We start from the raw sequence: 12,696 nt of genomic DNA on the forward strand, positions 1-12,696 counted from the left end.
CATTACATTCTCTTTGAGAGCCAATCTTTATAGACGAGTGAAAGGTTTCGTGGTTGAGATTTGGTAAAATGTAAATATCTTTGTGTTTTTTTTTCCACTAGATCTAGATCTCAAACAAAATGAAAATACCGGTTCTAGGAACTGATTGATAATGGTAGTCTTTTTTTTTTTTTTTTTGTCATAGTGACCTTGGCCTCGAGTTATTTTAGCAGACGACTTAAGACTGTAGTGTGTCTGCACCTAGTACATATTTATTTATAGAACAGTATTATACACTACTTTTGTCGGAGTGACGGTTCTGAAAATGAATTTTTCTTTACTTGTTTTAAAGTTGGTGTATAAGGATGTGTATATTGTGGAATGGAATTGTAGTTAAAGGCGTGGGGAGGGACGTGGTGGCCAACTAAATAAAACAGCATGGCTGGTGATTCAGTGAGCTGAGATTTAATTTCCTTGTGTGGGGGATATCCTTGAGTCCACCTAGCCCCAGAAAGTACTTTCCGGTTAGTGTGGGAAGTAAGATTTCTACTTTAATGTGCAGTCTTTCCCATATATAGATTTTTTAAAAAGTTTTTTTAAAAATATAATTTGCATGTTGTTTTGTTTCGTGTCTTTGAAATTGTGTGGATTGTTTTACCTTTTAAGTGATGAACAGACCTACACTGCCCCCCCCCCCCCAATCAAATGTCATCTTCGAAAATGTTGGTCAACCCACTTAAACATAACACACAGACGCAATCCGATGACAAGATTCAAAAATACAACTTTAAATCGTTGAAGTGCCCTCGAAAATCCGATTGTTTCCCCCCCCCCTCCCCAGCTGTGAGTCCAATGATATTGTACTTTTTTAAAAAGCGGTGTGTTGTGAAATTAGAGCTCCTGTCCTCAATTTAAAGAGTCGGCGACCTGCGTTATTCAATGAAAATACATATTCGTGAAACTTTTTTTTGTGTGATTTTAATTACAAATATTTGAATAAAGTTCTTAGATTGACAGATAAATCGAAGAAACGGTGCGGTCCTGTGCCTTGCATTGATAAAACGCCAATTTTCGTTGTTGTCTGTTCTTGCCGCATTCGGTTCCCTAGCTCTCGCCCCAATAATGTGCTGACCGATACCTCGCCATCAGTGCACTTTTTTTCTTTCTTTCATTCTCCCTTCCCCGCCTCTTTTTTTGTTAGTTAGTTCTTTCCTTTTCTCTCGTTTCATCTTAACTTTCCAAGTGATTCCTGTGTACGATAGCCCGTCCCAGACTCAAGTGACCATTTCCATGGTGGCCTTTTACTAATCGCTCAGCCAATGGTTAAACAATTTCTCTCCCTCCCCCCCTTGATTTTTGGTCAGTTTCTTTGTCGCCATTCATTGCCACTTGGAGCAGACGAACTGTTTGTCCAGTCTTGGAGCAAGAGAAGTGATGTAGCTAAATATAGAAACAGCTGGTTTACCAACATGACATTGTTCAGTTCTAAATAAAGGCTTAAAAACATTATTCCAGATTCACTTAGGGGTCATCGAGTGTTTATTTGAAGTTGTAGTTTTATTTAGAGCCCATGCGTATATAATCTACTAGCATTACCCACCGGCTACTCCCGTTGTTCCTAGGCTATATATTGTTTATTTTATCATGAATCCCTTTCATTTTTTCTCCTAAATTATAACAACACAATAGTATAAACGGCTTGTCAGACTTCAGGCAGATGAATTCTATAATCACTTTTCATTTTCGTCTTTACCTTAACGGCGTCTTGTTTGACCATTGACGATTGACCTTGTTAGACCAAAGATGGTCAGTCTTGTTTGACCATTGATGATTAACCTTGTTAGACCAAAGATGGTCAGTCTTGTTTGACCATTGATGATTAACCTTGTTAGACCAAAGATGGTCAGTCTTGTTTTGAAGATCAACTATGTTAGACCATTGATGATCAACTATGCTAGACCATAGATGGTCAACCTTGAAAGATTAAAGATGCTCAACCTTGTTAGACCCTTCAGGGCCGGCCTTAGGTAATTGTGAAATGGGTGGCCTCAAATGAAATAGAAAATTGAAAAATTAAGACCGAAAAATAAGCAATGAATTATAAACCTCCCTGTATCTAATCTAAATCAACAATGAACTTCAATTCATATAACGCTATTTTCGTTTCGTTTGATTAGTGTTCCGTAAGGATGCACACAATTTTTTTCAGCTCTATCCAAGCGCCGTTAGCTAGAAATAACGTTTCGTAACAATGGTCTTCTTACATAATGTAGTCTAACAAGTAGATCTAAACATTCATGAATAAAATAGTAGAGTCTTAGGGGTAGGCTAGCAGAGTTCTGTTATATTGGAGATTTGATCAATGTTTAGCAATTTCAACCTTGTTAGACCATTGATGGTCAACCTTGTTAGAACATTGATGGTCAACCTTGTTAGAACATTGATGGTCAACCTTGTTAGACCATTGATGGTCAACCTTGTTAGGCCATTGATGGTCAACCTTGTTAGGCCATTGATGGTCAACCTTGTTAGAACATTGATGGTCAACCTTGTTAGGCCATTGATGGTCAACCTTGTTAGACCATTGATGGTCAACCTTGTTAGACCATTGATGGTCAACCTTGTTAGAACATTGATGGTCAACCTTGTTAGACCATTGATGGTCAACCTTGTTAGGCCATTGATGGTCAACCTTGTTAGACCATTGATGGTCAGCCTTGTTAGACCATTGATGGTCAACCTTGTTAGACCATTGATGGTCAACCTTGTTAGACCATTGATGGTCAACCTTGTTAGAACATTGATGGTCAACCTTGTTAGACCATTGATGGTCAACCTTGTTAGACCATTGATGGTCAATCTTGTTAGACCGGTGGTCCAGATAAATTGCCCACAAAGTTGTGTCACAGGACGTATGTAAAGGGGTCGCCATCGGTGTCCCATGGCTGGCTAGGCGACACTGTCCACTGTGCATTCTGCTCACGTAATGGCACTATCAAGACAGTTCCTGTTGACCCGAACAAGATATTGTAAACCCTTCAGACAGGACAGGGGTGAAGAGCTTCCGGTCCACCCCTGTCTACTGAAATTCTTCTCAGCGGTCTAAGGTTTAATGGGGATGCACAGCGCTCTGATTCCCTCGTGGACCTTAAGGTGTTAGTCGACAAATGTTTCATTTACATTGACCTGCCGGGTACACAGCTAGTCGGAGAGAAAACTTCATGAAACAAAAGTTCACATCTTAGAAAAAGTTCTGACTTGTTGTCATCTTGTCACTGGAACGGAGAAATGAAAAGCACAAACAGACCAGCTGTAACAAACATAATTTCTTCTTTCCTTTCACCAAAAACTCTCTGCTGGACCTGACAGTGGTGGGAAGCTTTAACCATCTAAAGAATAGAGGCATTTAGATAACTGTACATTTGTAAAGACGTGGGCTTCTTTCCCATCCACTAACTTTGAGTTGCAGTTCGTTTTCCTTCCTTGTGAAACATCGTTAGAAGGACAGTGTGGTGGTGTCATTTTTTAAAACTGTGACATTATGATTATGGAGACATTGGAAGAGCATGTGGAGGGGGGGGGGGTATGAAGAGTAAGGACATTAAAGAAGAAAAAAAAAGGACTCCCGTAATAATTGACAGAAAGATGATACTTTTTTGTGTAGTGGAGGGGTGGGTTCTTCACTTTATTTTTTTTTATTACGCTATCAATGACATCACACAGCATGGGAGAGATTCTGGTCACATTTCTTTCATTCCCAATGTCGATGGATCATCCCGTTTTGAAAACTTAAAAAAAATAAAATCTGATGGCATTAAAAACTTTTTTTTAAAGCGAGCCAAGCGAATACCGCTAGTCATATATAAAACATTACGTCCCACGCTAATGCACGTTTTGATGTAATTTGAACAATCTAAAATATTACTTGTTATCTGTAGCTTGTTATATACGCATTGTTTATGGGGGGGGGGGGAAGACTTCTTTAACTTGTTTTAAATAAAGAATCAAAGAGTGTGAAATTCCGTCACACACTCACACAATGTCCTCTTGCTAGACATGAACGTGACTGTGTGAGACAGAAATAAGAAAAGTACACACTTAGTTCCAAACAAAACTGGTTGTCTTGCCTTTTCTTTGTTTTTCAATGAGTTGATCTATTTTCTCTTGTGTGTCACCGTTACGACAGTAGTTAATGGGTTGTCTCGAGTTTCAAACCTTTCATTGGATAAGGTTTGATATTAGGAGCTCTGCACTTCTAACATGGAACCTAACGAGTTGGAAACAAAAAAAAGGGGGGGGGCATTTAGCTTAACGCCCCTGATACTTTGAGACGCCCCTGATATTTAGAGAGGCCCCTGATACTTTGAGACGCCCCTGATACTTAGAGGCGCTCTTTTTCAGCCAAATATAAAATTTTCAGTTATCCAGATGACAAATTTGTACTCCTGACCAATGTGTAAAATGTTTGTTTGTATAATGTTTTACATGTTTCGGATGTTCCTTCAGAATTGAAGATAATTACTTCCTAGTCCAAACCTCCCGCAGGACGACGGGGGATGGGAGCGGGCAGGGTTTGAACCCTGGACCATCGATAAATCTGAACGACAGTCCAGCGCGCAAACCGCACGACCAGGCAGCCACATGTACTTGTGTGTACTCCTGACCAATGTGTAACATGTGCTTGTGTGTACTCCAGACCAATGTGTAACATGTACGTGTGTGTACTCCTGACCAATGTGTAACATGTGCTTGTGTGTACTCCAGACCAATGTGTACTATGTACGTGTGTGTACTCCTGACCAATGTGTACTATGTACGTGTGTGTACTCCTGACCAATGTGCTATACGTACTTGTGTGTACTCCTGACCAATGTGTAACATGTACGTGTGTGTACTCCTGACCAATGTGTAACATGTACTTGTGTGTACTCCTGACCAATGTGTAACATGTGCTTGTGTGTACTCCAGACCAATGTGTAACATGTACGTGTGTGTACTCCTGACCAATGTGCTATACGTACTTGTGTGTACTCTTGACCAATGTGTAATTTGTACCACTGACAAATGTGTGCTATTCTGTGCTACCGACAAATGTGACCAAGTGTCTCGCGAGGTAGCGTGGTTTGTTTTGGGGGTCTCTGTTTGACTGACAGCCGGGGACTAAATTGTTTGGGTTCAGATCTCGTCGCTGTCACAAGTCTGTCTGGGCTGCTATCTGTTCAGAAGCAATCCTATCAACTCGACAGCCTGACCAGCTCGATGGTGACCCGCTTCAAAAACCTATGTGTTTTGTCCATACACGAGTGAAACAGAGGGCTTCGCTTATGCTCTAAAATATTATAGCTTTTGGGTATTAAGACCGTGTTTGTGGATTAGTGTTGAGCTTTATTGCAGCTACAGATTTGTAGATCCGCTAAGAACGCTAACTCACTTCACCTGGCTCACTTAACGATGTAAGAACGGTAACTCAATTCACCTCACTTAACACAAACAAAGGATTAAGCAGAAGAGAGAGGGTGTGAAGGGGTGTATTAAAAAAAAAGACCACGTGACCGACAGATCTACACGTGTTAATGATTCAATCATTTGACATCCCTTGTCTCTTCTGGTGGAAACTAGATCACATCAACGCACAGAGATGTGTGAACTGACTGATCAACACTAGTACTTCATACGTCATACTTTGTACCAAGTCACGTTTACGTTACAATGGCATATTGATGGCCACAAAAAAAAAAAACAACTGGGTCAAGGACGGGGTCAAGCTCTCAGTTGGCTATACCGTTCCCATCTTGAGCTGTTATTTTTTTTTTACATGTTCCTATAGGAGTGAAGATGATTACAGCCTGGCCCAAACCTCCAACGGGTCGGCACGGGATGTTGGCGGGCTAGGTTTGATCCCGGGGACCATCGAGGCGACAGTCCAGAGCGCATACCACTATACCAGGCAGCCATTCTGGTGATGTAATTATGTGCAGGTGGGTTGGGGGGAGGGTAGAGAGAGGGAGGGGTGACGCCACAATTGATTCAGTGCTATAAGTAACAAGGCTAACGTCAGGAAAATAGAAGCCATTTTGGTCTCTTGGGGGTGAAGGAGGAGCCAATATGTTGGGAGACGTTTTTGTTTTCAGGATGTTCACCATGAGATTCATCGATTATGTGCACAAATTGTAGTTCAATGCGTTCCTAAGGTGAATCTGTTTGTTTGGCAGTTCTTCCCTGTTTGTTTCAAGAAGTTTGATTTGTACAAATGTTATTTCAAGTCTCTGTCTGGTAAAGAATTTGTACACGTTATTTCTCCCACACCCAATCTCTGATCAAGTTGAAATTTTTGCACAGTTATTTCTAGTACCTGACAAAACAAGAATCAATTTTTAAAAGTTAAGCAATAAGTCTATTGGTAATATATTATTTTGTTTGGTATCTCGAACAAGATAAAGCAATTATACTTGACAGATGTGGTGTTATAAGTTGAATTAATCCCCCTGAGGTGGCTTAAGCTTTGAGTTCGAATTCAAGTTGTATAAATTTGAAGAAAAAAAAATGTATTTCAAAAGCGATCACGTTAACATTCACATTGATACCCACCCCTTCTTCCCCACCCCTCCTCCTTTTCTAAGTTTCCTAAGTGATAGGATCATACCTCATTGAGAAAGCTAAAAGCATGAAAATGCGCTAAACAAAAACAATTTGTAAAAAATATTTCTAATATTGATTATTGTTAGTCTAAATTTATTACAAATTCTATCACATGACTGATCCAAACTAATGGATACAATTAAGTTTAATATAAGCTTTGTTTTTTTTTTTTTTTTTTAGTATTTTTTAATGTTTTTCTTTTTTTTGTGTGTGTGTGTTTTTTTTTGTTGTTTTTTTTTGTACATTTTTTCAGAGGTTAAATTTGACTTTTAGAGCTCTTTCTAAATTGGCACATAACACAAAAACGTGTTTGTTTGGGGCCAGAAATGGACAGGGTTTTCTATGACCACGGGGGTTCATAGCAGTCCAAATGGTCCAGCACCTTAAGGCTCTGCAACTTCGCTCTGGTCCAACAGTCCGTGTTTTGTTCTGAAGCTATGTATCTCCAGTGCTGAGCGGAAGCAACAGTTTGTTCACGTGCTGAGGCGTACAGGATAAAAGTGCTGACACTAAGTGGCCGGGGGTCGAGACCTGGAAATCACTAAACATAATTTGTTTGCTTTATGCGCAGGAAATAATTGCGAGGTAGAAAGGAAATTGTACTTTTCGTGTTTCAGATCAATAGATTGATCGGCGGGACTCACTAGACAGTGCTCTACCTTTGTGACGCAACTCATTCAATACTAACACCACTATTTCTTTTATACTTTTTTTTTTATTCAACTCTCAATGTCTGTGTATGTATATTGTATATGATATAGATCTAGACCACCTCCTCTCCCTTACCAACTAGTTGTAGGCTTTTTTTTTTTTTTTTTTTTACAATCCAAGGAAAAGAGATGTAAGACAATTTAGGTCAAGGCTATCTTGACTTTTGCATGTAGAGTGATGCAGGCTCATTATAGATCGATCTGCGGTAGATCTGAGAGTCAAAGTCGTTTAACGTAGTTTCGGAGTTATTTGAAAACATCTTCACTAAAATTTCGCATAAATATGAATTAGGTCTTCTTACTCTCAGGCGCCTTCGCGCTGTGTCTTGTGCAGATAAATCTAAACGGAGGTAACACTGAAATAAAGAAATAACACAGTCGAAAGGCCAACAATATGGCGGTAGTCGACGCTGATAAACGATGTCGAAGAAGTGTAATACTAAAGGGAACCGTCGAATGTCGTGTTCTCTAAAGATCTACTCCAGAAACTAAAGCCGACCTGACTCTAGCTGCCAAAAGTCTGTTTACTTTTCGCTCCACTTCCTCAATCCAAGTCTCTTGGTTTTTTATAGTCACGTGACAGTCTCTAAGTCAAAACTTTCCCTTTTTAGGAAACAAATAACTTTTTGCGCCCAATTCCTAAATCGTGCCATAAAACTAGGGGAGCCCTTTGGAACTTGTAATGTATGTAAGGTCTGTTGCTATGGAAGCGACTGTCCTCTTCATTGATCGATTACTTTGTTCTTTAAGACAATTTGCTTTTTTAACATTTTGTACATTTTTAAAATTATTTGTTTTTGTCCATTCCAAGCAAGTGCTAAATAACTTTTCCACTTGAAGTGTAGTAAGAAATCGTTTTGAAACAAAGCTCTTTCAAACCAACGATTTCGAGGGACTTGTACATTCTAGGGATCCAACCACTTTTCCTTGTAACCGTCAACTCATTGTAGGGTTATTTCCCGTGTGGCACTTCTAAATATGCAATTAGAACAAACGGCTTCATCTCGAGTGTCTGGAAATGATCTTTATTGATGAAAAAAAAAAAGGTTTGAAGAAATTTCAGCCTCAGAACTGTGATCATCACTAATGAAGCGTTCTTTCTACGTGTCAAAACTTTCCTCTTGGCATTGTTTATATTAGTTTGTAATATAAATAGATTATTTGTTTTAAATGCAAGTCGGTGAATTATTAATTTAACGGAAGTGTATAAACCTTTCAGTCCAGCGAAGAATTAATCCCAAAAAAGCGCTAAATGTTAACATCTGTACAGAAACCTCGCAGAAATAAAAAATATGGTTTATAAATTATTGTCAATAGAGCCAGTATTTAGAAATAGTGAATCTTTATGTGAACTATTTGTTGCCGCATGGTTGTTCATATCTTTATTTTCAAAGTCAGGACGTTTTTTGCGCAGCCGTTTTGTCTCTGTTCTTTTTGGCGCAGCCGTTTTGTCTCTGTTCTTTTTGGCGCAGCCGTTTTGTCTCTGTTCTTTTTGGCGCAGCCGTTTTGACGCAACCTGTGTAGCTACACTATAAAATAAAAGTTATTTTAATTTAAATATTTAAAATAATTTATATATATATATATATATATATATATATATATATATATATATATATATATATATATATATATATATATATATATATATATATATATATATATATATCACGTGCGCAGCATAGAGTGAATGTGGAATGGTGCGAATGCGTTTTGAAAGGGGCAGATAGAAGAGGTTCTGCAAATGGAGTAATGTATACGAAGTTGATATATTAATTGTTACTCAAGATTAAAGTCTTCATAATCTACTATATATGAGTCTGTTGATGTATGATTCAGAGTCTCGTCTGCTCGTCACAATATCTATGTTTGGTATGGGGGTTGGTGTTGTATTTTAAAAATTATCGTCAGAACTTTTCGATCCAAAAGGTCGCCTACCCTTATCACTGTATTTAATTTTTTTTCTAATCGCATAAGGATCTAGTAAGCTATAACTTAGTATAAGCTACTTTAACTATGTAATCGTCTGTTAACAATATAATATTTTTAATTTAAGCACCTTACTAATTATTCATTTTCGGACTGATGAGGTTTTTTTTCTACCTTTTTTTCCCCGTCTGATATTTAATCAAGATATGTGTGAAATATGACTAGATTTTGTTAGAAGACACTGTTTAGCCACTTCATTTTTAAACGAAATGGGGAGGGAGATAAAATCGTCAACCCATTTGTCTGCCCGTGGAAAGACTCGCCTTGCCTCCCCTTTGAATCTGCACTTACTGTTATATTGACGCTCTTTGGTGTCTTGAGGCATTGTGGGTAGAATCTTCGAGGTTTCGTGTAGCGCAGTGTCAAAGGCATGACATGGCCCACAGGACGTAGTTTAGGCGTCACTGGTTTGGTTGATTATCAGCCTGTGTCAACGCGGTTCAGTCCCGGAAGTCTGTTCCAAGAGACATGTGGCTGTGCTGGCCAAACGTTTTCGTAACTTGACTTTCGGAGGAAACTGTTTTGGTTTGGGTCTCCCCACTTCAACATTGCGAAAGTTATTGAAACAGTTTTGGTTTGGGTCTCCCCACTTCAACATTGCGAAAGTTATTGAAACAGTTTTGGTTTGGGTCTCCCCACGTCAACATTGCGAAAGTTATTGAAACAGTTTTGGTTTGGGTCTCCCCACGTCAACATTGCGAAAGTTATTGAAACAGTTTTGGTTTGGGTCTCCCCACGTCAACATTGCGAAAGTTATTGAAACAGTTTTGGTTTGGGTCTCCCCACGTCAACATTGCGAAAGTTATTGAAACAGTTTTAGCAAGCCAAGTACCCAAGTCCTCCATCAAATCACACTTTTTCACAAACTAGATTCTTGTACCTGTGATACGTGTACATGCTGTTTCAACATTTATGTTTTTCTGGTTCGTTTGAGGGGAGAGGGGCGAGGTTGTCAGATTTATATGTACATGGGTGGGGGAGCGGTGGCTGAGTGGTTAATTGCTTGGCTTCCGTACCTGGGGATCCTGGGTTCGAATCTTGGTGAAGATTGGTATTTTGAATTTCTGAATTTTAAGGGCGCCCCCGAATCCACACAACTGTAATCATTATCTGACTTAAGTTGGGGAACGTAAAGGCCGTTGGTCGTTGTGCTGGCTACTTGACACCCTGCTCGTTAACGGTTGGCCAAAGAAACAGATGACCTTAACATCCTCTGCCCCATGGATCGCAAGGTCTGGAAAGGGAAACGTTTTTGTAGATGTACATAGGTGGAAGGAGAAATAGCTTTCCTAAAAGATTGTGTGTGTGTGGGTGTGTGTGTGTGTGTGTGGTCGTATAAGAATGAGTTCTAACCAGTTTCTGCTACTAGTTGAAATCAGCTTCACCGGTGACAGCGTTCAATGAACCGAAGGAACCTGAATGTCTTTAAACGGAACGCCACGACTGCAGCTTGTCGGTATTGCTTGGCTGCTTGGAATGTGTTGAAACTGGAAACTTACTTAATGATTGGTCTTACAGACGTCAGTGTCCTAGTCATTGATCGATTGCTTTGTTCTTTAAGACACTTTGCCTTTGGCACATTTTTTTAATCGATTTTTTAAAACTTTTATTTACAATAGTGAGCTATAAATAGAAGAAACTGTTGGAGTTATTTAAAGACACTGCATTGTTAATCTCCTAGTGTGATTAAAAAAAAAAAGGATTTTTATCAATTTTCTATACCGGATCGGTAGCCTCGCAGTTTGGTAGAGAGAGCGATGACCTTTGGTCATAAACATTCACATCAGTGCCGGTTTTAATAAGTGGAGACTGGGTAGAAGTTTTTTGAGGAGGCACCTTTCTACTTCAATCCCATCATATCAATGCACTCAGCAATCATAAATCCCAGGATCATTTTTTGTCAAGAAAGAAAGAGAGCTCTTGTGTATTTAATCTCACATCCCTTATTTTTGTTGATGTCATATGCGTCCGTTGCTAAAAGATGCGTGGGCCGAGTGATATAAACCACTTGACTACAAATCCATGTGGTGAGGGGGGTGGAGTTCGAATCCCGCGCTGAGTTTGCCTGAAGGCAGCACGGAAACCTCATGTCCACAAAAGAACCTGGACCCGGGCGCACTGAGCATACCCCAAGCACGATACTTCGCTAGACAAACGCGATTTAAAAAAAACAAACAGATATATACCGGTATTTGAAATGTGGAGGTCCCCTTGAAGAATGGAGCCCTGTTCGGCCATATATATTTGAAATGTGCAGGTCCCCTTGAAGAATGAAGCCCTGTTCGGGCACATACATTTGAAATGTGGAGGTCCCCTTGAAGAATGAAACCATCTTTGGCTGCTCAGTTGATTATATTTTTGATTCGAACACAAACACGCAGGTACATGCTAATCTATTCTGTAGATCAGTGTTTCCCAAACGTTTGACTTATGCTTATGTGTACCCCTTCTAGAATTTTTTTGTAACGCTGGTTACCCCTCTCCCCCCCCCCCCCCAAAAAGGGATTATGTATATTTTAATAACATGCAAAAGAAATTTGTTGTAGGCCTACATACACAAAATAATAATTACTCTATTACAATTAGTGAGTTTATTTTCTGCATGCTTCACATCAAATACATTCTTTAAAAAAAATGGAAACATAGTTTTTACATTGAAAAAGTGGGCGTGTCAACGGAAGTGGTAACATCCCTATCCATTTCCTGATCTTTGTAGAACTTTGTCTTAAAATGTTAAATAGCGCCGTATTTGAGTTTGTAAAAACTTAAAAATAAATAATAAAAAGGATTTAAAACTTGCGATATTTTATTCTAATTTATAAACTAACTTTTTTTGTTTAAATCAGTAGAGTTAACTATGTGCAACACGTACCCCCTACAAACTCTTCCCGTACCCCTGGGGGAAGGCGTACCTCCCTTAGGGAAACGCTGACTGTATATGAACACAATCATACCCCGTTAGTAACCCGACCTGTCTTTAGTATTGGATCTACTCTCGAGGCTAGATCTATAGTCAGACATACTTGTGGGGAGGGCTGGATGAATCGAAGATTCTGTTGTCTTCCCCGAGTGCCCCCCCTCCCCTCCAACACACCGCCAATGTTGTTCCTACAACTTATTAAACGCGATTTCGTTGTTTGGGAGTAGGCCATGCAATTTAGCGGAATGACGTCATTGATAATTGTGTACTTGAAGCGGACGGGGTCAACACAAATTTGAGTGTATAATTGATGTCAATGAAACGATGTTCATGAATTTCTATTATTACACAACCAGACCATGGAAAACCAAGATTTGTCTGCTCTTCGAGCTATGCTACAGAAGAAACTGCAATGTGCTAAATCAAGGAGTTCAAGATGCTAGATTTGATTTTTTAAAA

General features: G+C 39.3%; 1 protein-coding gene across 4 annotated transcripts in view; it reads left to right on the forward strand.

Moving 5' to 3' along the window:
- LOC106080134 (spermatogenesis-associated serine-rich protein 2-like) overlaps positions 1–12,696 on the forward strand; it is a 55,037-nt gene that overhangs the window by 15,641 nt on the left and 26,700 nt on the right. The window lies entirely within an intron of this gene.

The sequence above is a fragment of the Biomphalaria glabrata genome, chromosome 16 (genome assembly GCF_947242115.1).
Source record: "Biomphalaria glabrata chromosome 16, xgBioGlab47.1, whole genome shotgun sequence".
NCBI lineage: Eukaryota > Metazoa > Mollusca > Gastropoda > Planorbidae > Biomphalaria > Biomphalaria glabrata.